The sequence below is a fragment of the Choloepus didactylus genome, chromosome 4, assembly GCF_015220235.1.
Source record: "Choloepus didactylus isolate mChoDid1 chromosome 4, mChoDid1.pri, whole genome shotgun sequence".
In the NCBI taxonomy this organism is placed as follows: Eukaryota; Metazoa; Chordata; class Mammalia; order Pilosa; family Megalonychidae; genus Choloepus; species Choloepus didactylus.
The window spans coordinates 40616283-40643863 of record NC_051310.1 but is presented as its reverse complement, the minus strand read 5'-3'; the positions used below and the strand labels follow the sequence as shown (position 1 = coordinate 40643863).

Below are 27581 nucleotides of genomic sequence, written 5' to 3'. Positions count from 1 at the left end.
ATGCAAATCCCGAAGCAAGGCTGATCTCTCTGCCCAGGGCACCTTTCCTTAATGGCCCTGGTTGCTTTGTCTATTAGCATTTCAATAACCCATTAGATCTCTGAGGAGGGCCGTTTTTTTTTTTTTTTTTTTTAAATCCTTTTTGCTTTTTCTAAAACAATTACTCTAAGAAGCTCAATACAGAAAGCTTCAAAGAATTGAAATTTGGGCACGTCAAGTCAAGAGCAGAAATAAGAGAGCTCTGAGACAAAAGGCAATAATCCAGTGGCTGAGAAAATTCACTAAACAACACAACTTCCCAAGAAAAGGGGGGTGTCCGCTCACAGCCACCATCCTGGTGGACAGGAAACACTCCTGCCCATCGCCAGCCCCATAGCCCAGAGCTGCCCCAGACAACCCAGTGTGACGGAAGTGCTTCAAATAACAGGCACACACCACAAAACTGGGCGTGGACATTAGCCTTCCCTGCAACCTCAGCTGAATGTCCCAGAGCTGGGAAGGGGGAGCAGTGTGAATTAACAGAGCCCCATTCAGCCATCATTTGAGCAGACTGGGAGCCTCCCAACACAGCCCAGCAGCCCAGAACTGCCCTGGGGGGACGGCACTCACCTGTGACATAGCACAGTCATCCCTCAACAGAGGACCCGGGGTGCACAGCCTGGAAGAGGGGCCCACTTGCAAGTCTCAGGAGCCATACGCCAATACCAAAGACTTGTGGGTCAGTGGCAGAGACAAACCGTGGCAGGACTGAACTGAAGGATTAGACTATTGCAGTAGCTTTAAAACTCTAGGATCATCAGGGAGATTTGATTGTTAGGGCCACCCCCCCTCCCCGACTGCCCAGAAACACGCCCCACATACAGGGCAGGCAACACCAACTACACACGCAAGCTTGGGACACCAATTGGGCCCCACAAGACTCACTCCCCCACTCACCAAAAAGGCTAAGCAGGGGAGATCTGGCTTGTGGAGAACAGGTGGCTCGTGGACGCCACCTGCTGGTTAGTTAGAGAAAGTGTACTCCACGAAGCTGTAGATCTGATAAATTAGAGATAAGGACTTCAACTGGTCTACAAACCCTAAAAGAACCCTATCAAGGACAGCAAATGCCACGAGGCCAAAAAAAACAGAAAATTATAAAGCATATGAAAAAACCAGACGATATGGATAACCCAAGCCCAAGCACCCAAATCAAAAGACCAGAAGAGACACACCTAGAGCAGCTACTCAAAGAACTAAAGATGAACAATGAGACCCTAGTACGGGATATGAAGGAAATCAAGAAGACCCTAGAAGAGCATAAAGAAGACATTGCAAGAGTAAATAAAAAAATGGATGATCTTATGGAAATTAAAGAAACTGTTGACCAAATTAAAAAGATTCTGGACACTCATAGTACAAGACTAGAGGAAGTTGAACAACGAATCAGTGACCTGGAAGATGACAGAATGGAAAATGAAAGCATAAAAGAAAGAATGGGGAAAAAAATTGAAAAACTCGAAATGGACCTCAGGGATATGATAGATAATATGAAGCGTCCGAATATAAGACTCATTGGTGTCCCAGAAGGGGAAGAAAAGGGTAAAGGTCTAGGAAGAGTATTCAAAGAAATTGTTGGGGAAAACTTCCCAAATCTTCTAAACAACATAAATACACAAATCATAAATGCTCAGCGAACTCCAAATAGAATAAATCCAAAAAAACCCACTCCGAGACATATACTGATCACACTGTCAAACATAGAAGAGAAGGAGCAAGTTCTGAAAGCAGCAAGAGAAAAGCAATTCACCACATACAAAGGAAACAGCATAAGACTAAGTAGTGACTACTCAGCAGCCACCATGGAGGCGAGAAGGCAATGGCACGATATATTTAAAATTCTGAGAGAGAGGAATTTCCAGCCAAGAATACTTTATCCAGCAAAGCTCTCCTTCAAATTTGAGGGAGAGCTTAAATTTTTCACAGACAAAGAAATGCTGAGAGAATTTGCTAACAAGAGACCTGCCCTACTGGAGATACTAAAGGGAGCCCTACAGACAGAGAAACAAAGACAGGACAGAGAGACTTGGAGAAAGGTTCAGTACTAAAGAGATTCGGTATGGGTACAATAAAGGTTATTAATAGAGAGAGGGAAAAATATGGCAAACATAATCCAAAGGATAAGATGGCCGATTCAAGAAATGCCTTCACGGTTTTAACGTTGAATGTAAATGGATTAAACTCCCCAATTAAAAGATATAGATTCGCAGAATGGATCAAAAAAAATGAACCATCAATATGTTGCATACAAGAGACTCATCTTAGACACAGGGACACAAAGAAATTGAAAGTGAAAGGTTGGAAAAAAATATTTCATGCAAGCTACAGCCAAAAGAAAGCAGGTGTAGCAATATTAATCTCAGATAAAATAGACTTCAAATGCAGGGATGTTTTGAGAGACAAAGAAGGCCACTACATACTAATAAAAGGGGCAATTCAGCAAGAAGAAATAACAATCGTAAATGTCTATGCACCCAATCAAGGTGCCACAAAATACATGAGAGAAACATTGGCAAAACTAAAGGAAGCAATTGATGTTTCCACAATAATTGTGGGAGACTTCAACACATCACTCTCTCCTATAGATAGATCAACCAGACAGAAGACCAATAAGGAAATTGAAAACCTAAACAATCTGATAAATGAATTAGATTTAACAGACATCTACAGGACATTACATCCCAAATCACCAGGATACACATACTTTTCTAGTGCTCACGGAACTTTCTCCAGAATAGATCATATGCTGGGACATAAAACAAGCCTCAATAAATTTAAAAAGATTGAAATTATTCAAAGCACATTCTCTGACCACAATGGAATACAATTAGAAGTCAATAACCATCAGAGACTTAGAAAATTCACAAATACCTGGAGGTTAAACAACACACTCCTAAACAATCAGTGGGTTAAAGAAGAAATAGCAAGAGAAATTGCTAAATATATAGAGACGAATGAAAATGAGAACACAACATACCAAAACCTATGGGATGCAGCAAAAGCAGTGCTAAGGGGGAAATTTATAGCACTAAACGCATATATTAAAAAGGAAGAAAGAGCCAAAATCAAAGAACTAATGGATCAACTGAAGAAGCTAGAAAATGAACAGCAAACCAATCCTAAACCAAGTAGAAGAAAAGAAATAACAAGGATTAAAGCAGAAATAAATGACATAGAGAACAAAAAAACAATAGAGAGGATAAATATCACCAAAAGTTGGTTCTTTGAGAAGATCAACAAGATTGACAAGCCCCTAGCTAGACTGACAAAATCAAAAAGAGAGAAGACCCATATAAACAAAATAATGAATGAAAAAGGTGACATAACTGCAGATCCTGAAGAAATTAAAAAAATTATAAGAGGATATTATGAACAACTGTATGGCAACAAACTGGATAATGTAGAAGAAATGGACAATTTCCTGGAAACATATGAACAACCTAGACTGACCAGAGAAGAAATAGAAGACCTCAACCAACCCATCACAAGCAAAGAGATCCAATCAGTCATCAAAAATCTTCCCACAAATAAATGCCCAGGGCCAGATGGCTTCACAGGGGAATTCTACCAAACTTTCCAGAAAGAACTGACACCAATCTTACTCAAACTCTTTCAAAACATTGAAAAAAATGGAACACTACCTAACTCATTTTATGAAGCTAACATCAATCTAATACCAAAACCAGGCAAAGATGCTACAAAAAGGAAAACTACCGGCCAATCTCCCTAATGAATATAGATGCAAAAATCCTCAACAAAATACTTGCAAATCGAATCCAAAGACACATTAAAAAAATCATACACCATGACCAAGTGGGGTTCATTCCAGGCATGCAAGGATGGTTCAACATCAGAAAAACAATCAATGTATTACAACACATTAAAAACTCGAAAGGGAAAAATCAATTGATCATCTCAATAGATGCTGAAAAAGCATTTGACAAAATCCAACATCCCTTTTTGATAAAAACACTTCAAAAGGTAGGAATTGAAGGAAACTTCCTCAACATGATAAAGAGCATATATGAAAAACCCACAGCCAGCATAGTACTCAATGGTGAGAGACTGAAAGCCTTCCCTCTAAGATCAGGAACAAGACAAGGATGCCCGCTGTCACCACTGTTATTCAACATTGTGCTGGAAGTGCTAGCCAGGGCAATCCGGCAAGACAAAGAAATAAAAGGCATCCAAATTCGAAAAGAAGAAGTAAAACTGTCATTGTTTGCAGATGATATGATCTTATATCTAGAAAACCCTGAGAAATCAACGATACACCTACTAGAGCTAATAAACAAATTTAGCAAAGTAGCGGGATACAAGATTAATGCACATAAGTCAGTAATGTTTCTATATGCTAGAAATGAACAAACTGAAGAGACACTCAAGAAAAAGATACCATTTTCAATAGCAACTAAAAAAATCAAGTACCTAGGAATCAACTTAACCAAAGATGTAAAAGACCTATACAAAGAAAACTACATAACTCTACTAAAAGAAATAGAAGGGGACCTTAAAAGATGGAAAAATATTCCATGTTCATGGATAGGAAGGCTAAATGTCATTAAGATGTCAATTCTACCCAAACTCATCTACAGATTCAATGCAATCCCAATCAAAATTCCAACAACCTACTTTGCAGACTTGGAAAAGCTAGTTATCAAATTTATTTGGAAAGGGAAGATGCCTCGAATTGCTAAAGACACTCTAAAAAAGAAAAATGAAGTGGGAGGACTTACACTCCCTGACTTTGAAGCTTATTATAAAGCCACAGTTGCCAAGACAGCATGGTACTGGCACAAAGATAGACATATAGATCAATGGAATCGAATTGAGAATTCAGAGATAGACCCTCAGATCTATGGCCGACTGATCTTTGATAAGGCCCCCAAAGTCACCGAACTGAGCCATAATGGTCTTTTCAACAAATGGGGCTGGGAGAGTTGGATATCCATATCCAAAAGAATGAAAGAGGACCCCTACCTCACCCCCTACACAAAAATTAACTCAAAATGGACCAAAGATCTCAATATAAAAGAAAGTACCATAAAACTCCTAGAAGATAATGTAGGAAAACATCTTCAAGACCTTGTATTAGGAGGCCACTTCCTAGACTTTACACCCAAAGCACAAGCAACAAAAGAGAAAATAGATAAATGGGAACTCCTCAAGCTTAGAAGTTTCTGCACCTCAAAGGAATTTCTCAAAAAGGTAAAGAGGCAGCCAACTCAATGGGAAAAAATTTTTGGAAACCATGTATCTGACAAAAGACTGATATCTTGCATATACAAAGAAATCCTACAACTCAATGACAATAGTACAGACAGCCCAATTATAAAATGGGCAAAAGATATGAAAAGACAGTTCTCTGAAGAGGAAATACAAATGACCAAGAAACACATGAAAAAATGTTCAGCTTCACTAGCTATTAGAGAGATGCAAATTAAGACCACAATGAGATACCATCTAACACCGGTTAGAATGGCTGCCATTAAACAAACAGGAAACTACAAATGCTGGAGGGGATGTGGAGAAATTGGAACTCTTATTCATTGTTGGTGGGACTGTATAATGGTTCAGCCACTCTGGAAGTCAGTCTGGCAGTTCCTTAGAAAACTAGATATAGAGCTACCATTCGATCCAGCGATTGCACTCCTCGGTATATACCCGGAAGATCGGAAAGCAGTGACACGAACAGATATCTGCACGCCAATGTTCATAGCAGCATTATTCACAATTGCCAAGAGATGGAAACAACCCAAATGTCCTTCAACAGATGAGTGGATAAATAAAATGTGGTATATACACACGATGGAATACTACGCGGCAGTAAGAAGGAACGATCTGGTGAAACATATGACAACATGGATGAACCTTGAAGACATAATGCTGAGCGAAATAAGCCAGGCACAAAAAGAGAAATATTATATGCTACCACTAATGTGAGCTTTGAAAAATGTAAAACAAATGGTTTATAATGTAGAATGTAGGGGAACTAGCAGTAGAGAGCAATTAAGGAAGGGGGAACAATAATCCAGGAAGAACAGATAAGCTATTTAACGTTCTGGGGATGCCCAGAAATGACTATGGTCTGTTAATTTCTGATGGTTGTAGTAGGAACAAGTTCACTGAAATGTTGCTATATTATGTAACTTTCTTGGGGTAAAGTAGGAACATGTTGGAAGTTAAGCAGTTATCTTAGGTTAGTTGTCTTTTTCTTACTCCCTTGCTATGGTCTCTTTGAAATGCTCTTTTATTGTATGTTTGTTTTCTTTTTAACTTTTTTTTTCATACAGGTGATTTGAAAAAAGAAGGGAAAGTTAAAAAAAAAAAAAAAAAGAAAAAAGACAAACAAGGGAAAAAAAAAAAAAAAAAAAGATGTAGTGCCCCCTTGAGGAGCCTGTGGAGAATGCAGGGGTATTCGCCTACCCCACCTCCATGGTTGCTAACATGACCACAGACATAGGGGACTGGTGGTTTGATGGGTTGAGCCCTCTACCATAAGTTTTACCCTTGGGAAGACGGTTGCTGCAAAGGAGAGGCTAGGCCTCCCTGTATTTGTGCCTAAGAGTCTCCTCCTGAATGCCTCTTTGTTGCTCAGATGTGGCCCTCTCTCTCTGGCTAAGCCAACTTGAAAGGTGAAATCACTGCCCTCCCCCCTACGTGGGATCAGACACCCAGGGAAGTGAATCTCCCTGGCAACGTGGAATATGACTCCCAGGGAGGAATGTAGACCTGGCACCGTGGGACGGAGAACATCTTCTTGACCAAAAGGGGGATGTGAAAGGAAATGAAATAAGCTTCAGTGGCAGAGAGATTCCAAAAGGAGCCGAGAGGTCACTCTGGTGGGCACTCTTATGCACACTTTAGACAACCCTTTTTAGGTTCTAAAGAATTGGGGTAGCTGGTGGTGGATACCTGAAACTATCAAACTACAACCCAGAACCCATGAATCTCGAAGACAGTTGTATAAAAATGTAGCTTATGAGGGGTGACAATGGGATTGGGAAAGCCATAAGGACCAAACACCACTTTGTCTAGTTTATGGATGGATGTGTAGAAAAGTAGGGGAAGGAAACAAACAGACAAAGGTACCCAGTGTTCTTTTTTACTTCAATTGCTCTTTTTCACTCTAATTATTATTCTTGTTATTTTTGTGTGTGTGCTAATGAAGGTGTCAGGGATTGATTTAGGTGATGAATGTACAACTATGTAATGGTACTGTAAACAATCGAAAGTACAATTTGTTTTGAAAAAAAAAAAAAAAAAAAATAAAGTCAATGTGCCTAAGAGCCTCCTCCCGAATGCCTCTTTGTTGCTCAGATGTGGCCCTCTCTCTCTGGCTAAGCCAACTTGAAAGGTGAAATCACTGCCCTCCCCCCTACGTGGGATCAGACACCCAGGGGAGTGAATCTCCCTGGCAACGTGGAATATGACTCCCGGGGAGGAATGTAGACCCAGCATCGTGGGACGGAGAACATCTTCTTGACCAAAAGGGGGATGTGAAAGGAAATGAAATAAGCTTCAGTGGCAGAGAGATTCCAAAAGGAGCCGAGAGGTCACTCTGGTGGGCATTCTTACGCACAATATAGACAACCCTTTTTAGGTTCTAATGAATTGGGGTAGCTGGTGGTGGATACCTGAAACTATCAAACTACAACCCAGAACCCATGAATCTTGAAGACAGTTGTATAAAAATGTAGCTTATGAGGGGTGACAATGGGATTGGGAAAGCCATAAGGACCACACTCCACTTTGTCTAGTTTATGGATGGATGAGTAGAAAAATAGGGGAAGGAAACAAACAGACAAAGGTACCCAGTGTTCTTTTTTACTTCAATTGCTCTTTTTCACTCTAATTATTATTCTTGTTATTTTTGTGTGTGTGCTAATGAAGGTGTCAGGGATTGATTTAGGTGATGAATGTACAACTATGTAATGGTACTGTAAACAATCGAAAGTACGATTTGTTTTGTAAGACTGCGTGGTATGTGAATATATCTCAATAAAATGAAGATAAAAAAAATAAAGTCAAAATAGAGATATTTTAAGATAAACAAAGATGGATAATATGTTGCCAGCAGTCATACATTATAAATTCTTATGGAAGTTTTTCAGACTGAAAGGAAATGGCACCAGATGGAAACAGACCTAGAGAGAAAAATGAAAAGCTACAGAAATGGTAAATATGTGAGCAAAAACAAAATAAACAAAATAATACTTTTTTCTCCTCATAAAAATTTAAAAACTCACATGAGGGTTTTAAGCAAAAATTATAACATTCATAATGTATGTAGCTGTAATATATATGACAACAACAACACAAAAGATGGGGTGAGGGTATAGAAAATACAGACTGTTGCAGGATTCTTATATTTTATGTGCCATAGCATAATATTAACTCTGATTTGGCAGTGATAAGTTAAGGGTGAATATTATTATCCTTAGGGCAACCAATTAAAAAATAATGCAGAGGTATATGTATATTTAAAGCCAACAGAGGAATTAAGATAGAACCTTAAAAGCATTTAATTAACCCAAAAGAAGGCAATAAATGAGGAGAACAACACAACAAAAGATGGGAGATAGGAAAATAGAAAACTAATAACAAAATGGTAGAATTAAACCCAACATATTAATATACTAAATTAGAAGGCAGAAGTTTTCAGATAGTAGTAAAAATAATCAAGACAATGAACTATATAATGTCTATCAGAGACATACTTTAAAGACACAGATAGATTGATAGCAAAATAATGGAAAACTATATGCCATGCAAACAGTAAACATGAGAAAGATGAAGTGGCCACATTAATATAAGAGAAAATAGAATTCAAGACAAGGAATATTACCAGAGATAAAGAAGGAGCATTTCATAAATGATAAAATGATAAATACATATGCATTTATACAAAAATATAAATGCATATGTATTTCAAATTACATGAAGCAAAACTGACAAAACTAAAGAGAGAAATGGTCAAATCCACAATCATAACTATTAAGTTTTAACACCCTTCTCTCAGTGACTCATAGAATAATTAAACAAAATTCAGAAAGGGTACAATCTAAACAACATTATTGATCACCTTGACCAAGGTGTAATTTCTAGAAGTCTACATTCAATAACTACAGCATACAAAAAGAATTCTTAATAAATTTCAAAAGGATGAAACCTTGTATAGTATGTACTCTGGTAACAGCAGAAGTAAATTAGAAATCAATCATAAGATTTCTACAAAAGCCCCAAGTAGTTGGAAATTACCAACACACTTCTAAAAAGCCCACAGACTAAAGAAGAAATCATAAAGAAAATTAGAATATTTTTATTTTAATGATAATGAAAACACAACATTAAAATTTGTGAGCTAGAGAGAACTTCTGGGGAAGATGGCAGAGTAGGGAGCTGAAGGACTCACCTGTCCTCCAAAACAGCTAGTAGACTGGCAGTAACTATCTGCAACAACTATTTCAGGGCTCCAGAGCTGAGGGGAGCACTGTGCAGCATCCAGGGAAGAGTAGGAGGAAGAGACTGAGAAACTGTGGTAAAGATGTGAGTAGTTGCTCCATGGCAGCTATCAGTGCTCACCCCCCACTCCCAAGGCATGGAGTAGAGGCATGGCTGAGAACTGATCATGGTTTTGATCAGTGAATTCAGATGGCTGGGTCCTGGCTTTGAGCTGCTGTTTCAGCCCATCCTGGACAGATATGACTGTGGCCATTATTTCAACCCTGCTCACAACAGAGGCAGAAGTGGTAGAGGTTTAAAGACACTGTCTCCTTAGGGCTGCAGGAAATAGTTTGCTGAACTGTTGGGCAGGTGGAAAGTATAGCTTCAGGGAGTCATCAAAAAGGCTTTTGACATCTTCCCTGACTCTCTCTCCAGGGCTTATTAGAGCTGGTCTGTGTCCCTTTTGTGGGTCCCTAGCCCTGTTTTAGCTGGGAAATACTGACTTGGGAAAGTCCTCTCCAGCGAGACCCTCCTCCCAGAGTTTGCCCTCTAGGCAAAATCAGCTAGAGGCAACAAAAAGAGGGTTAGAAAAATAGAGAGAGGCAAAACAAAAACAAACAGAACAGATCAAGATTCCCAGAGAAGGAAGAGAGGAAAGGAAGCTTTCTCCTGGGAGAGAAACAATTGCACAAATAATGCAATCTTAACAACTGTACAACATATCCAGGGCAAGAATCAGATGAAGAAGAGCTGAAAAAACCTAACTGATTAAACACAGAAAATTCTGAAAGTCTAGAATAAATTAAAACAAGTGTCAAAGAAGAGCCTTAACACAAAGTCAATCGATAATAAAACCTAGGCAAGAGAGAGAAACTGATCTTCAGAGTAAAGTCATCAGATAATCAGATGTCTAGACAGCAGCAAAAAATTATAAGCCATACTAAGAAACAGGAAGATATGGCCCAGTCAAAGGAACAAATTAAACTTTAGAGGAGACTCAATATTTGGAACAACTAATTGAAGATGTTCAAACAAATCTCATAAATCAATTCAAGGAGATGAAGGAAAATATGATAGAGGACATAAAGGATATTAAAAAGTCACTGAGAGAGCATAAAGAATAATTTGAAAGTACAAAAAGAAACATAACAGAAATTATGGGAATGAACTGCACAATAAAAGAGATGAAAAATACATTAGAGGCATACAACAGCAGATTTGAAGAGAGAATCAGTGAACTAGAGGACAGAATAATCAAAATCTTGCAGACAGAAGAATGGATAGCGGAAAGATTGGGAAAAAAATGAGCAGGATCCCAGGCATTTGAATGACAGCAAAAAGTACACAAATATACATGTAATGGGTGTCCCAGAAAGAGAAGAGAAGAAAGAATATTTGAGGAAATAATGGCTGAAAATTTCCCAACTCTTATGAAAGGCATAAATATACATGTCCAAGAAGTTCAATGTACTCCTAACAGAATATATCCTAACAGACCTGCTCTGTGACACATACTAATCAGAATAGTAAATGCCAAAGATAAAGAGACAATCGTGAAAGCAGCAAGAGAAAAGCAATTTGTCACTTACAAGGGAATTGCAATAGGACTAAGTGCTGATTTCTCATCAGAAACCATGGAGGCAAGAAGGCAGTGGTATGATATATTTAAGGTACTGAAAGAGAAAAACTGCCAGCCAATAATTCTTTATCAAGCAAACCTATCCTTCAAAAAGGAGGGAGAGTTATAAATGTTCACAGATAAAAAGAAACCAAGAGTTTGTCAACAAGAGAGTTACCTTACTAGATTACTAAAAGGATTTCTGAAGGTTGAAGGAAAAAGAGAGGAGACAGAGGCTTGGAATTGAGTGAGTGTAAAAATGAAGATTATCAGCAAGGGTAACTAAAAGAGTAATAAGTGAGACAAATATAAGCTATGACATCTAAAAACCAAAGGATAAAATGGTTGAAGTAAGTGCTGCCTTTACAGTAATAACATTGAAGTTTAATGGATCAAACTCAGCAATCAAAAGACAGAGATTAGCAGAATGGATAAAAAGGTATGATCCAATTATATACTGTGTACAAGAGACTAACTTTAGACCCAAGGACACAAATTGGTTGAAAATGAAAGGTTGGAAAAAGATATTCCATGAAAACAGTAACCAAAAAAGAGCTGGGGCAGCAATACTAATATTGGACAAAATAGACTTTAAATGCAAAACTGTTGTAAGATACAAAGAAAGATACTATATATGAATAAAAGGGGCAATCCATCAAGAAGAAATAATAATCATAAATATGTATGCACCTAACCATGGTGCCCAAAAACACACAAGGCAAATACTGGCAAAAGAGAAGGAGGGAATAGACATTTCTATAATAATACTATGAGGCTTCAATACACCATTCTCATCAATAGACAGAAAATCTAGACAGAGAATCAATAAAGAGAGAACTTGAGCAATATGATAAATAAAGTAGACCTAACAGATATATACAGAACACTGCATCCCCAAATAGCAGAATACATATTCTTCTCAAGCACTCCTGGATCATTCTCCAGGATACACCACAGATTGGGCCACAAAACAAGACTCAGTAAATTTAAAATGATTAAAATTATACAAAGCTCTTTCTCTGACCATAATGGAATGAAGCTGGAAATCAATAACAGGCAGAAAAGTGCAAAATTCACAAATATTTGGAAGTTAAGCAACACACTCAAGCAATCACTGGATCAAAGAAGAAATTGCAAGGGAAATCAGTAAATATCTTGAATCAAGTGAAAATGAGAATACAACATACCAAAACTTATGGGATGCAGCGAAGGCTGGGCTGAGAGGGAAATTTATAGCCCTATATGTTACATTAAAAAGGAGGAAAGGACTAAAATCAAAGACCTAACTGCATACCTGGAGAAACTAGAAAAAGAACAGCAAACTAATTCCAAAGCAAGAAGAAAGAAAGAAGTAACAAAGATTAGCGCAGAAACAAAATGAAGCTGAGAATAAAAAAAAAGAGAGAGAGAGAGAATTAACAAAACCAAAAGTTGGTTCTTTGAGAAGATCAATAAAACTGACAAACCCTTAACTAGACTAACAAACGAAAAAGAGAGAAGATGCAGCTAAATAAAATCAGAAATGAGAAGGGGTACATTTCTTTTGACCCCATAGTAATAAAAAGGATGCTATGGACAATCTAGATGAAATGGACAAATTACTAGAAACACACAAACAACCTACACTGACTCAAGAAGAAACAGAAGACCTCAACAAGCCATTCACAAGTAAAGAGATTAAATTAGTCATCAAAAATCTGCCAAAAAAGAAAAACCCAGGTCCAGATGGCTTCACAGGTGAATTCTACCTATCATTCCAAGAAGGATTAGTACCAATCCTCTCAAACTCTTCCAAAAACTGAAGGGGGGTGGGGAATACTTCCTAACCCAGTCTATAAAGCCAATATCATTCTAATACCAAAGCTAGATAAAGATAGTACAAGAAAAGAGGATTATAGACCAATTTCTCTAATGACTATAGATGCAAAAATCTTCAATAAAATACTTGCAAATCAAACCCAACAGCATATTAAAAGAATTATATGGCATGATCAAGTGGGTTTTATCCCAGGTATGTAAGAGTGGTTCACCACAATAAAATCAATTGATGTATTACATCACATTAACAAATCAAAGAGGGAAAACCACATGATCATCTTGATTGATGGAGAAAAAGGCATTTGACAAAACCAGCATTGTTTGTTGATTAAAAAAAAACAGAAAACAAAAACTTCAAAAGGTAGGAATAAAAGAAAACCTTCTCAACATGATAAAAGGCATGTATGAAAAACCCACAGCTAACATCATACTCAATGGTGAAAGACTGAAATCTCTCCCTCTAAGATTGGGAACATGACAAGGATGCCCATTGTCACCACTGTTAATCAACATTGTGCTAGAAGTTCTAGCAAGAGCAATTAGGCAAGAAAAAGAAATAAAAGGCATCGAAATTGGAATGGAAGAAGTAAAACTTTAACTATTTGCAGATAATATGATCCTATATATATAAAGTCCTGAAAAATCTACAGCAAAGCTTCTAGAGGTAATGGACAAGTTCAGCAAAGTGTAAGGGTGCAATATCAACATGCAAAAATCAGTAGTGTTTCTATACACCAGTAATGATCAATCTGAAGAGGAAAGCAAGAAAAACATTCCATTTACAATAGCAACAAAAAGAATCAAATATCTAGGAAATAAATTTAACCAAGGTTGTAAAGGACTTGTACACTGGAAACTAGAAAACATTGCTAAAAGAAATCTTAGAAGGCCTAAATAAATGGAAGGACACTCTGTGTTCATGGATTGGAAGATTAAGTATTGTTAAGATGTCAGTTGTACCCAAATTGATTCCCAATCAAAATTCCAATGGCCGACTTTGCAGAAATGGAAAAGCCAATAATCAAATTTGTTTGGAAGGGTAAGGGGCCCCGCATAGCCAAAAACATCTTGAAAAAGAAGAACGAAGTTGGAGGACTCACACTTCCTGACTTTAAAGCATATTACAAAGCTACAGCAGTCAAAGCAATGTGGTACTGGCATAAAGATAGATATATTGACCAATGGAATAGAATTGAGAGTTCAGAAGTAGACCCTTGCATCTATAGCCAATTGATATTTGACAAGGCTGCCAAGTCCACACAAATGGGACAGAACAGTCTCTTCAACAAATGGTGCGGGGAGAACAAGATATGAATATACAAAAGAATGAAAGAATACACCTATCTCACACCTTATACAAAAATTAATTCAAAATGGATCAAAGACCTAAATATAAGAACCAGGACCATAAAATTCCTAGAAGAAAATGAGGGAAGCATCTTCAAGATCTTGTGGTAGGAGGTGGTTTCTTAGACTTGACACCAAAGCACAAGCAACAAAAGAACAAACAGAAAAATGGGACCTCCTCAAAATTAAAAACTTTTGTGCTTCAAAAGACTTTATCAAGAATGTGAAAAAGCAACTCACCCAATGGGAGAAGATATTTGGAAACTGCATATCTGGTAAGGGTTTAATATCCAGAATATATAAAGAAATCCTACAACTCAATAAAAAGACAACCCAATTAAAAATGGGCAAAACACTTGAACAGACATTTTTTCAAAGAGGAAATACAAATGGCTGAAAAGCACATGAGAAGATGCTCAACTGTACTAGCTATTAGGGAAATGCAAATCAAAACCTGAATGAGATATTATCTCACACCTACTAGAATGGCCACTACTAAAAAAACAAAACTACAAGTGTTGGAGAGGACATGGAAGAATAGAAACACTCACTCGCTGCTGGTGGGAATGTAAAATGGTGCAGCTGCTGTTTAAAACACTTTGGTGGTTCCTCAAAAAGGTAACTGCTATATGACCCAGCAATCCTGCTACTAGGTATATACCTAGAAGAACTGAAAGCAGGGACTCAGACAGTAGAACAATAATGTTTATAGCGGCATTTTTCACAATTTCCAGAAAATGGAAGCAACCCAAGTGTCCATCAACTGAAGAATGGATAAACAAAATGTGGTGTACACATATGTTAGAATATTATTCAGCTTCATTCAAATGGAATGAAGTCCTGATGCATACAACAACATGGATGAACCCTGAGGACATTATGTTGAGTGAAATATGCCAGACACAGAAGAACAAATATTTTATGATCTTACTGATATGAACTAATTATAATGTCAACTCATAAAAGTTAGAATCTAGAATATAGGTTACCAACTGATAAAATGGGGGGGGATAGAGAATGGGGTGCTGATGTTTAATTTTGCAAGATTTCTATTTAGGTTGATTGTAAATGTTTGGAAATGGATAGTGGTGATGGTAGCACATTATTGTGAGTGTAATTAACAGGACTGATTTATATGTGTGAATGTGGTTGAAAGGGGAAGTTCTGGGTCATGTATGCTACTAGGGGGAAGTTAGAATATAAAACATCAGACTGTAGAACACAGCAAACCCTGTTTTGGATGATTGACTGTAGTTAATAGTACAAATATAAGAAGTTTCTTTCATGAATTACAAGATGTTAATAAAAGGGTGGTATATGGAAAAAATATACCTAATGTAAACTATGGACTATAGCTAACAGTAATATTTTAATATTCTTTCATCCGTTGTAACAAAGGTACCACACAATACAAAATGTCAACAATAGGGGGTATATGGGGACATTGTATTTTCTACATGACTTTCCTGTAAACCTACAATTTCTCTAATTAAGAAAATAACAATAATTTTTTTAAAAACATTATGCTGAGCAAAAGGAACTGGACACAAACTACTACATAGTATAAGATTTCATATATATAAAATGGAAAGAAAAATAAATCTATAGAGAGAATCAGATTAGTGGTTATGTAGGGCTGGGGAAGGATAGAGGGATTGAGAGGTGACTGCTGAGAGGTATGGGGTTTTTCTTTTTGGAGTAATGAAAATGTTCTAAAATTGATTGTGGTGATGAATGCACAACTGTGATTATACTAAAAACCATTAATTGTATACTTTGGATGGATGGTATGGTATGTGAATATATATCAATAAAACTGCTTTAAAAATTTTTGTGAGCTACAGAGAAATGCACATATTAGGAAAGAAGAGAGATTCAAAGTCAATTAACTAAGCTTCCATCTCAAGAAGCTAGAAAAAGAACAAATTAAACTCAAATAAATAGAGGGAAGAAAATAATAAAAATAAGAACAGGAATCAGGAGAGAATACTTCATAACTCATTTTATGAGACCTGCATAACCTTGATGGTCTAAAGACTTTACAAGAAAAGAAAAGAAAAGTGCAGACCAATGTCCGCCATGAAAATAGACACAAAACTCCTTAACAAAATAATATCAGATTGAATCCAGCATTGATAATACATCAACGACCAAGTAGGGTTTATCCCGGGAATGTAAGATTGGTTTACATTTGAAAATTGATCAATGTAATGAAACCATATTAATAGCTTTAAAAGGCAAAAACATATCATATCAATAAATAAATTTTAAAATATGGCAAAATTCAAAATCCATTCATAATAAAAAATGATCAAGAAACAGGAATAGAAGGGACTTCATCAATCTGATAAAGGCATCTATGAAAACCTTACAGAAAACATACTAAATAAGATTGGGAACTGAAGTAAGGCGGTCACCTCTCACCACTTCTATTCAACATCATTCTGGAAGTCCTAGCCAGGGCAATAAAGCAAGAAAAAAGAAATAAAAAGCATAAAGATAGGAAAGAAAGGAGTAAAACATGATTCTCTAAATAGAAAATCCTAAGGAAAATTTAAAGCATCTACTAGAACTAATAAGTGAATTTAGCAAGGTCACAGGATTCAAGGTCAATATACTCGATTGTATTTCTATACACTAGTGGCAAAGAAGTGGAAAATGAAAATTTTTTTAAAATTTCATTTAACATAACGTCAAAAGCACAAAATACTTTAAAATAATTTTAACAAAATATGTGCAAGACGTCTACACTGAAAACTATAAAACATTCCTGAGGAAAATCAAAGGTCTGAAAAAATGGAGAGATATATAATGTTAATGGATTGGAAGCCTCCTTAACAATACTGTTAAGATTTTAACTCTCCCCAAATTGGGGTATATATTTAGTAATAAATTTTTTACATTTTAATTTTTAAATGTACCTGTTTTTTAAATTAAAAATTGACAAACTGTTTCTAAAATGTAAATGGTGACACAAAGGATCTAGAATAATCTTTGAAAAAGAAGAAAAATTGGGGAAACTCACATTACTTACTAAAAAAGCCACACTAATCAAACCAGTGTGGCATTGACAGAAGGATATGCAAATCAATGTAACACGGTAGCAAGTTTCCAGTCCCCACCGAGGATAGATTCATAGAAATGAGATGACACCTGAAGTTTTTCTAAGAAAATTAGGTTACCTGGTACACAAGAAGAAATCCCTCTAATAGATGGCATGTGAACACTTGGTACTCTATGCATTAATTGTGACCCCTAATACTACAAAGAACAGTAATGTTGATTATACATGTATATATATAAATGTTATGGATATGAAAAAGGGCCACTGTGCTCATCCTTAATGCATGAAGATCTCATTTAACACGACTAAAATTAATTTATTTTGCAACCCATTTGTGGTAATACTCTCACATTTTAAATATTATTTTATTAAAAAAGGAATATTCTTGACAAAATAGACTATATTGAATATCTGTAAATTGAATCCAAGTTTTATTGTAGCAGGGGACTCAGTATTTAGAGATGCCTTTAGAAAATGAAGAATCATCTTTAGAATATGAACAATCATCCCATATATTGTTGAGTTGGGCAGTTCACACACTGTTAACTCTGTTTTAAGTTATTTCATGATGATAGTGGTGGCCAGGTTGCTGCTGACTGTAATGAGAATAATGATTACCTTTATTTAAGAATAGAAAAGATGTTAATGTGCCTAGAAGGGTGCCAGGGTAGGATCAAGATATCACAAGAGCCAACTGGAAACTTCATAATGGTGGAAGAGATCAGAGTTGGGTCCCACATTGGATTGGATTTGATTTGATTGATTTGATTAGATTGAATTCTTCACTCCATCTCTCTTTTTATACCTTTGTTGTATTCAGTCACACATTATACATTTACTTCTGTCTATCCCCTACCAGACTGCAAGAAACTTGAGGACACAGACACTATGTTACTTGTATTTATATCCCCAGTGCTGCACACAGGACCTGACCTATGGGAACCCAGAAGAAAAACTATTCAGTAGGGCAGGAAGAATTTTTCAGATTGAGATTTCAGCTGGTTCACGAAGGATGAGAAGACACTCTCCTTGTGCATTGCTGGCAGAAGAACCAGTCTCAGCAAAGGTGATAAGTTCAGAATCTCACAGGTAGATTGGAAGAATAACTTAATAAAGAATAGAAATGAGCTGAGGCTGGAAAGGTAGGTTGGGACCAGAATGTGGTTCCTTTGCTTCTAACATCAACAGAATATGACTTAATCTGATTGTTTTATATCTATTACTGTAGAAAACCAAATAACCACACCGTAACAACTGAGAAATTGCATTTGATGAGCAGTTTCTTGATTGTTCCCCAGACTAAAGGTGGTATAGTAATAGGAAATTAGGTAACTCTAGTCAGCTGCAGTGAGACAAGGTTTCACATACACCTACTGTGTAGGTGATAAACATTATCAGAATCCTTGAATGGAATAACATGTTTTACACCCGGTTTGTAATAAATGTTGCCAGCAGCCCCTGCATGCTTGTAGACATGCATCTGTATGTCAGTTCTTATCTGCAAGGGCACCCAAGGAATTTTCATTCTCAGTGTGGGGAGATATTTGGCGTGCCCTGTGCATAAGGCCTTGGGACAAATTCCAGTAGACACCAGCCTCTTGATTTGTAGAGATGCTGCAGTAGATTAATTCATGCCAACGTTGGCCGGTGGGACTCTAACACAATCCAGGCAAATTGAAGGGCCAGAACACATCTTACATAAACTGTCTTTCTACAAAAGGCTGAGAAATGGGGAAGTCTGCAAACTCAGTACAGAAGTCTTCATTTCTGCACGTTCACCTTCCCAGAAATGACTCCAGCAGGGGCTCCCTACAATCCTTTCAAATTTGGGGCTGGTGTGGGAAAGGACTGGAGAGAGCAATGTACCATAGCAGATCAATTTTGCCACCCAGATAATGTTTCTTGTCATTGCTCTCCACTTTCCTTTCCAAAAACCTCCTTTCATCATTAAGGTCTGGTCTTAAAATTTCTCTCTCTCTCTCATCTCTGACGGATGTTGGGTACCAGTTGATGTGTTTGGTGTTAGCTTCTCTTCTCTTGGACATGTTTGCAATGATCTCCTATAAGGGCTGCTTTCAACCAACTCATGTCCACTGGTATGTAAGCTCCCTGATGGAAGGGCTCTTCCTCTCTTTCACTGACAGATCCCCAGTGCCTGGTACAGCCTGGCACACAGTGGAGGCTCAATAAATATTCACTGAATGACTGGATGAGCAACCCCAATGAATTCTGAGATTCTTTTCCAAGTTCTCTCCAGCCATTGAATGGAGACAGTGAAGACACAGGTTCCTCTGTTTGACTCCACTGATGGCTGTGGATTAGGGAGACAGGCTTCACACCTCCTTTCCTCTTTTCGTCTTTGCTCTATCCCTGTTCTGGCAGTCTGTCTTCTCTTGCTGCCATGTCTCCTCCTAGACTCAGGCACGTACTTCTCCCAGAGAAAAAATGCCCCCTTTATGAATCCGAGCTTTGTTCCACTCAGTCTCAGAGGACCCGCTCTGAGTTGGAGCAGCTACTGCTCACGGTGGTGTGGTTCAAGCATACAAGAGTTTATTGAAGAAGCTGCCAACCTTAATTTAATTAGCTTTTAAATAGCAATCATATTATTTTAGAATAAAAAAAAAACACAAAAAAACCTTACAACCTCCCATGGCTTCTTACTGCATTAAGAAAATCTAAGCCATTTTCTGTGGCCTAGGAGGCCTTGCATAATGTGGTCCCTGCCTAGCTCTACACCCTTACCATCATCCTGCCGTACTGGCCTTCCTTCATTTTCATTTATTCACCAGGCTTTTCTCCACTTTGGGGACTTTGCATATGATATTCCCTCTGCCTGGATTGCTCTGTCCTCAACATCTGCCTGTAGTTTCTACTACTCTTCTGGGTTTCACCTTAAGTGTTGCTTTCTCGAGAATCTAAAGTACATTCATTATTGTCTATCTCAGTCATCTTTTCATCTTCTTTACAGCCTTTTTGCAAATTGTAATTTATATAAATTTTAATTATATTTATGTAGTTTATGTATTTATAATATATATTTATTATTTATATTAATTTATATATTTATAGGTTTTTAAAAAGTTTTTCACACTATGCTGAAAATTCCTCAAGGGGGATGGACTTTGTTTTTTTTGTTGGGTTTTTTGGTTTGCTTGTTTTTTTTTACTACTGCATCATCATCACTTAGGACAGTTACCAGCACATAGAAGGTTCTTAATAAATACTTCTTAATAAATGAATAACTAAAGAATATACCCTACCTCACCTTCCCCCTTTCCTTAACGCAGAAATGAGCTCTATAATATCTGGACACAGAAATAAAGAGCTCTGAGTGTCATGAAGTTCTTTTTACATTAAAGCTGCAATCCTCTTCCTCTTCCATTCACTGGTTCTAGTTCTTACAATATGTTGACTCATCTGTAAATCATCAAGTACAATACAAATGTTATTTGCTTTGATTGATTTAATTCAATTGAATTCTTCATTCCAAATCTCTTTTTATACCTTTGCTATATTAAATCACACATGGTACATTTACTTCTGTCTGTCTCCCTACCAGATTGCAAGGAATTTGAAGACACGGACACTATGTTACTGGTGTTTACATCCCCAAAGCTGAGCACAGGACCTGACCTATGGGAACTCAGAAGAAAGAAACTATTCACTGGGGCATGTGATAACTTACTGTTATCATATGTAAGGCACAATACAGAAGGAAAGATACAACCTGTGTAGAAGTAATAAAAGGAGGCAGAATATGATGGCAGACCAGAGAACTATAGAAAGTAGTCCAGAGACCATGACATTACTGTTTGTGAAATATTCCCAGCCATTTACCTTTTCTGATCTCAGTTTCCACATTTGCGAAACGAAAAATAATACTTGCCCTTCCCACCTTACAGATTTTTTTTTTGTGAGGCCCCATTGAGAAAGTGCAAGTGAAAAACTGAAACACTATTCAAATGTAAGTTGAAGTGACAGTGGTAATGACAACAATGACGGTTTTGGATAAATCTTAAAATGTGTCCTGGAGTTTGACAGGTAATGCTAGATGGTGACGGGGGTGGGGTGGGGTGGGGAGGAATTTACAGCGGAGGTTGTGGCAAGAGCCAAGACACTGAGGCTGAAGAGCACCAAGAGTGTCAGGGGGTAGAGGGAGGTATAACTGGACCATCTTGAAGGGATTTGTAGTCCAGCTTGAGGCCATCTTGAGTCTTCTGCCACTCAAGTCAAGAAGACTTTTTCTTTTCTTTTCTTTTTTTTTTTTTTTTTTTTAGGAAAGATGGAGTTATGCTCCCTTTAACACAGGTGTCAAGTAGCACTTTGGAAAATTTTTTTCTGTCAGCATTTAACTTAACATTGGCTCAGAGAGAAACCCAAGTCATAAGGGCTAATTAGTGATCCATGCAAAAGTTCAGATGAGATATCATGAAAATTTCATTGGTGTATTAGGAATGAAAAACAAAAGAACACATTTTGAGAGACAGTATGGGGCTTGAATCCAGAAGCCTGGACCACTGATTAGATGTGAGGAACAATCTAGTTCTCAGAGTGACTGAGAAACAAGTGACAAGAATAGAAGCAGGGGCACTGAGGAGTGGGGCTGAGGTAGAAGATGAAGCTGGGAGAGGCTCAAGATGACTTTCAGTTTAGTTGGGAGTGTGGTAGAGCAGATGAAGGTGTCATTTACAGAGAAAAAGAGCACAGAAGAAGAAGAATGTTTGAGGAAAGATAATAAATTCAACTTTGGGTGTATCTGTTGGACATCAAGACAGAGGCACCTTGTAGGCAGTTTGAGAAAAGGTTCTGGAGTTTGGGAGGTCTGGACTGAGGATAGGAAATTGTGAGCCAGCAGCACACAGCATTTATAAATTGAAATTTTAGGAGTAGTGAGATTTTACAGAATAAGAAGATAAAGTAGCCAAAGAAAAGCAGGTAAAGGAAGCAGAGCTGATAAAACATATTGAGAAGGAACAGTCAGAGAGATAGGAGGAGAACCAGGGACCAAATAAGAAGAGTTTCAAGAAGAAAGTGGTCATCAGCATTAAATGCTGCAGAATGCATGTACACCAGATAATTACATAAAAAATACGTGTGTGGAGGGCAAACTGCAAAAACTCAAAAAAGTTTTAAGTGTGAGACTCTGTGATGCTTTAAAATTAATATTTGAAATATCTTCAATGTTATTATAGAGAAGACTGTTGTACTTGTTGATTCAGAAAGTACCTGGTGACTTTCAAGAGAAAATCATCTTGGGGGGTGAGGGCAGAAGTCTGTCTACAAGGGTTTGCTGACATAGAAGGAGTGATCACTTTTAGCTCGGTAAAGAAATCTGAAGGTAAAGGGAGAGATCAAGTAGTATATACAAGGAGCACCTTTGTTTTTGTTTGTTTTATTTCATTTTATTAAGCGAGATATAGGCCTGCTAGTAGAAATGCAATACAAACAGGGAGAGAGAAAAAAGCACTGGGCAGGAAGAGAGTGAGAGCAACAGCCAAGGTGAGACTAGCTGATGGAATAAGACGGAGTGAGAGTGAGCTGGGATTTTCCTTGTCAAGCAAGAGAAATGCACTTTCCTCAGACACAGGACAAATAGCAGGGTTCTGAGGTGAGGAGAGAAGCGTGCTCTCAGCCTCGATATCAGTCCCTCTTGGTAAACTACCATATTGAATCATCTGTGGAGACTGAGCCAGGCAGGGTGGGTTTGGGGCGTTGAGGAAGGTGAGAGAGATTTGGAACAGTCATTGAGGGGCTGGGGCAGGCAGTCGAGGAGAGGAATGGAAGGGTTGCTGTGCAGCCACGAGCGAGCAGGATTTACGGTGGTGACATTCAGCGGGTTTCACTACTTCCTGTGGTCACAAAGTCTGGATGTGAAAATGAAGAAAATGGGCAGCGGAAAAGCCAAGGCTGCTGGAAGTTTCTAGTTCTTCCTATTTGTTCTCCTCTCCACTTTGGTCTTTTTTTCCCAGTGGAGACTCCAGCATGGGTGGGTGGTCTTGAGCTAGCGTCCACAAATGGGCTCATAATACCCCAACTGGCCTGACCATGCACGGGGGAGAAAGCATATGGTGTTTGCCAACCACAATAGAGCTAAAACTCTTCCTATTTCCTTTTATCTTCCTTTATCTATAGTCATTTGTATTCCAGAAAGGACTGTTATTTAGCCATTCTTACCTCAATGTTAATCCTTAACACAGAGAAAATGATCCTGCTAAAGGGAAAGGGAGATTTAAGATGAGGCAAATTGCTAAATTGGTAACAGTATAACCACAGGCTAAATTAACATCCACAGAGAGAGCTAGGACGGCTTAAAGTGGGTTCAGAAATCCAACTCTGTGCTAAAGGAAGCAACAAATTTTAAAGCATTTCATTAGGTCACCTGTCTATCTTACCTAGTCATAACAAGTTCAAGGTCAAATAAGAATTCAGCCAGGTAAAGCCTAACCTGACCACGGAAAACAGGAACTTTTATTTTTCTGTTGTTGCTGGATGTTTGATGGAATTTTATCCTCCGAAGATTTGAGAATAAGCCTCATGAACTTCCAGCACTGAGAATAACTCAAACTATGCTTTTCCCAGATGGCACTCATAATCCAGAAAGGTAGACCTCTTTTGTCTTCTTCCCCAAGAAAGTTTGCAAAATAAAGCCTTAGGTTCTCTGTCACATAAGAGGACAGGTGAGGTTGTGTCAGCAAAGTATGGAGAAGTCTGGGGTGAGGCAAGGAATTTAAACAGGCAAAGCCTAACCCTTTGTGGACTTCTTGACACTTCACAGTTCTGGGGCTTTAGCAGCATTGACATCTGAGGATCATCTAGGTTTTGGAAGGAACATTAGGATCATTTGGGTCAGTCTTCTCATTTTACAGATGAACAAATTGAGATGGGAAGTAACTTGCTTTTGTTGTGGGCTTTTAGCTGAGCTGAGCTTATCTGGGCTTTTAGACTCAGGTCTCTTGACACTCAGCTCAGTCTTCTTTTCACTATATAAGTAGCATCCAAAAGAAAAATGTAGGTGCATAAAAGTGAACCCAGCTTTACATATACCTGCAATGATTTAATTGGCATGCTCCAATTTTCCCCCTGAAATTTCAGGCTCAGAAATGCAAAGACCAAAATTTTTGGAGATTTATTGCCTTAGAAAAGCAGGCTCTAAACACCTCCCCACTCCCATCCCTACCACCCTTTGGCAATTCCATTAAAAATAGCTTTGACTCGAAATTGGCCTGGAGATTGTCATTGACTGCGATTATATAACCCCTCAAACAAACACATTACCCAAGCAAAACCCAAATGACTGTGGTGAGCCTGTGCTGCCTGAGAGGAAAGCCAAATCCCTGCTGGGAGTCTGCAGGTGCTCTAAGCAGAGTTCAGACTCTACAGAATTCTACACCTGGGAAAGGATTGTGTGGGAGGGGAGGAAAGAAGTGGGGAATGGAGGGGATTTTCCAAAGAGTCCCAGAGGTAGTGCTTCCTTGTCTCAGCCTCTTCCGTTCTCTCCCTATGCATGGCTGGGCAGGCAGATATGAAATGGACTTTGCAGACCCCAAGAGGGGTTGATGGATGTGAGTGTCAGACTCCTTGTGAGATATGAGCAGGAATTCCCTACACAGAGATGACTCGAAGGACATAGAATCATAGGTTCTGAGAATGTTTGTGCTCTAAGTACCTTGTCTGTAGCTTCTTCCTGTTTTTTTTTTTTTTTTTTTAGATGAAGAACCTGAGGTTCCACAAGGTAAAGTGATATACAGGAGACACTCAGCCAAGCAGAGTCAGAACTAGACACCAGAGCACTTAACTCTGAGTCCAATGCACTTTCCTTATATCAGGCTTTGGGTTACGGGATCTCTTTAGCCCAACTCCTCTCCCACCAAAATTTGAGAAAGGGGCCCCTTTCCCTGATAAGGTGTAAAAACATAATCTTTTCAAAGAGGAATCCAGATACCAATCTTTTCATTACTGGCTTCTTGCCTGGGGTAGTGTGCTGTTTAAAAACAGGGATTTTTCTGCTTTGAATCCCAATGCGTTGGTTTTCCTTTCTACAAAATAGGTGCAATAATGGCTCCTCTTTGCAAATTTATTATAAGGACTAAGTGGATTAATTCATGTGAAGCACTTAGCATAGTACTTGGCAGAGAACAAGTAATGATAAATACAAGCTGCTATTATTACTAAGCGTGTACAAGAAGGAGACTGGAAGAGAAGTAGTTGGGAACTCCAGCCAAAAGAGGGAAAGGGTGCTCTGACGGAATAGGGAAATATTAGGTGGCAGTAAATGGAGAGATGAGTTTGACTTAATTGCTATGCACAAGCCTGGTGGTCAAATGGGCCTAAGAATTTTACTCCTGGCTCTTTCACTTAGCAACTCTGTGAACTAGGGCAAGTTGCCTGACTTCTTCAGGCCACAGATCTGCAAAATGAGGGGGTTGAACCAGGGGATGTCTAAGGCAATTCTAGTGCTCAGGTTGTATAAGTCTATAAAGATCTTCTTTTCTATAGCTAAAAGGGAAAAAGCAGGGGTCCTCCACTACCTGAAAACACATTTACCTGACCTCTTTCCTGCCACCCTTTTAACAAAGCATATGTCAGGCACCTTCCCATGTCAGACCAAAGTTTCTAAAAGAATGCCTGGGCCTGTTTATTTTGCACCAGGGGACGGTGAGAAGAAAGGGAGGCAGGGTTCCCCAGAAGGGGTAGGACTGAAATATCAAAGAGGGAATCACAGAGTTTGGAACTTTGAATATAGACTGGTTATTGCAGTTGGGGGTTATACTATGATATTTGGGTCTTCTGGACCCTCCTCCAACCTCCCCAAAATAAGCCAGGGGTAGAATCAGATGCCACACAGCATTTGGTGCATGTTAGCTAAATGGTAAGCATTGAGAGCACCATGATGTGTGTGTGTGTGTGTGTGTGTGTGTGTGTGTTCAGGATGGAATAGGAAGGATCTGTGGAGCCCTGCAGGAAGTACAGGTTGAGAGCTTTGACTCTAGGAAGTGTGGCGCTTCCCAGATGCAGTGGAAGTTGGTTAGGAGCCATGTGTGGGTCATCTTTCCATGAAGACCAGCTGACCTTGGTCTCTACAGGTGAACAGACACATCACCCATTATATCACTGATTCTTGGGTACACAGGCAAGTGTGCATAACTGGATTTGCAGGGACTGGACTGAGAAAGAAAGCTGCAGTGTGCCTTTATCTGTGACTCTTAAAACAAATCATTTCCACCAAGTCCTCCTTTTCTTGTGAAAGGGAAATTCCAGCCATCCTTTCTGGCAGGGTCACTTTAAAGAGAAAGCCAGCACTTTCATACCTGATCCAGAAGGGGCACCAAGCAAACTTCTGCCTTGAAAACAAATCCAAGAGAGGAAAAAATTGCATTTTGATTTAATTCCTCTTATGGAATTTTTAGTGATGGTACCATAAGCATACCAATAGGTAAATTTCATCTGAACAGAATATTCAACAAATCTTAGCATGATTCTCAAATTTTTCAATACAAATAAGTCAATCTGGTTTGGTGAATTCTCCTTAGCAGCAAATTAGGATGTCTCACCAAATACCTTCAGCCACATAGCTTGATAAAGAAATGAGCCCTGTCCTCCAGGTGGCTCTGGCGGCTCCTCGCTTATTTCTGATGGGTGCTGAGAGATGAGCCACCCAGATTCCCCCTTCAGGACTGAAGCACTCATTCCTCCAGCTGCTGAGAGTGTTGGCAACCAATGCAGCTGAGCTGTCTTCCTCAGAGTGCCCTGGCTAAAGAGAGCAAACTTACCTAAGATCTTGCCCCTCCTGGGGTAGGTGGGGAGGGGGGCATGTCCAGTGACTGGTCTGACCCCTTTCCCCAATTTGGGATGTCTCTTTAGGGCCTTGGTGCTCTAGAGCTCCTTGTGGACCAGGATCTATGGAGACCTTTGTGACTGCTCACAGTCCAGTGTCTCCTGTGTAGGCAAAGAGCCTTAGAGCTGTCCCCATTAAACATCCTTCATGTACATCTTTGTTTCAGAGTCTGATTTCTGGGGAACCTGACCTGGAACAGCAGCTATCAGCTCCCTTAGGTTGCTCTTAATTACGTAAAACTAGACCTCCTGCATATATTAAAGAGAAGTTTCTCCAAGCCAACAAAATATCTGAGTCCCTGCATATACTCTACCCTTTAAGCTGGAGGAGTCATAGGGAAGACAACAGAATTAGTCATTCTCCAGAAAATTGCCCAATATTCCTCCCTAGGCTGGGCTACAACAGGCAGATTC

The 27581-nt window shown here is 38.5% G+C and overlaps 1 protein-coding gene across 6 annotated transcripts in view; it reads right to left on the bottom strand.

Moving 5' to 3' along the window:
- SLC8A3 (solute carrier family 8 member A3) overlaps positions 1-27581 on the bottom strand; it is a 169483-nt gene that overhangs the window by 77134 nt on the left and 64768 nt on the right. The window lies entirely within an intron of this gene.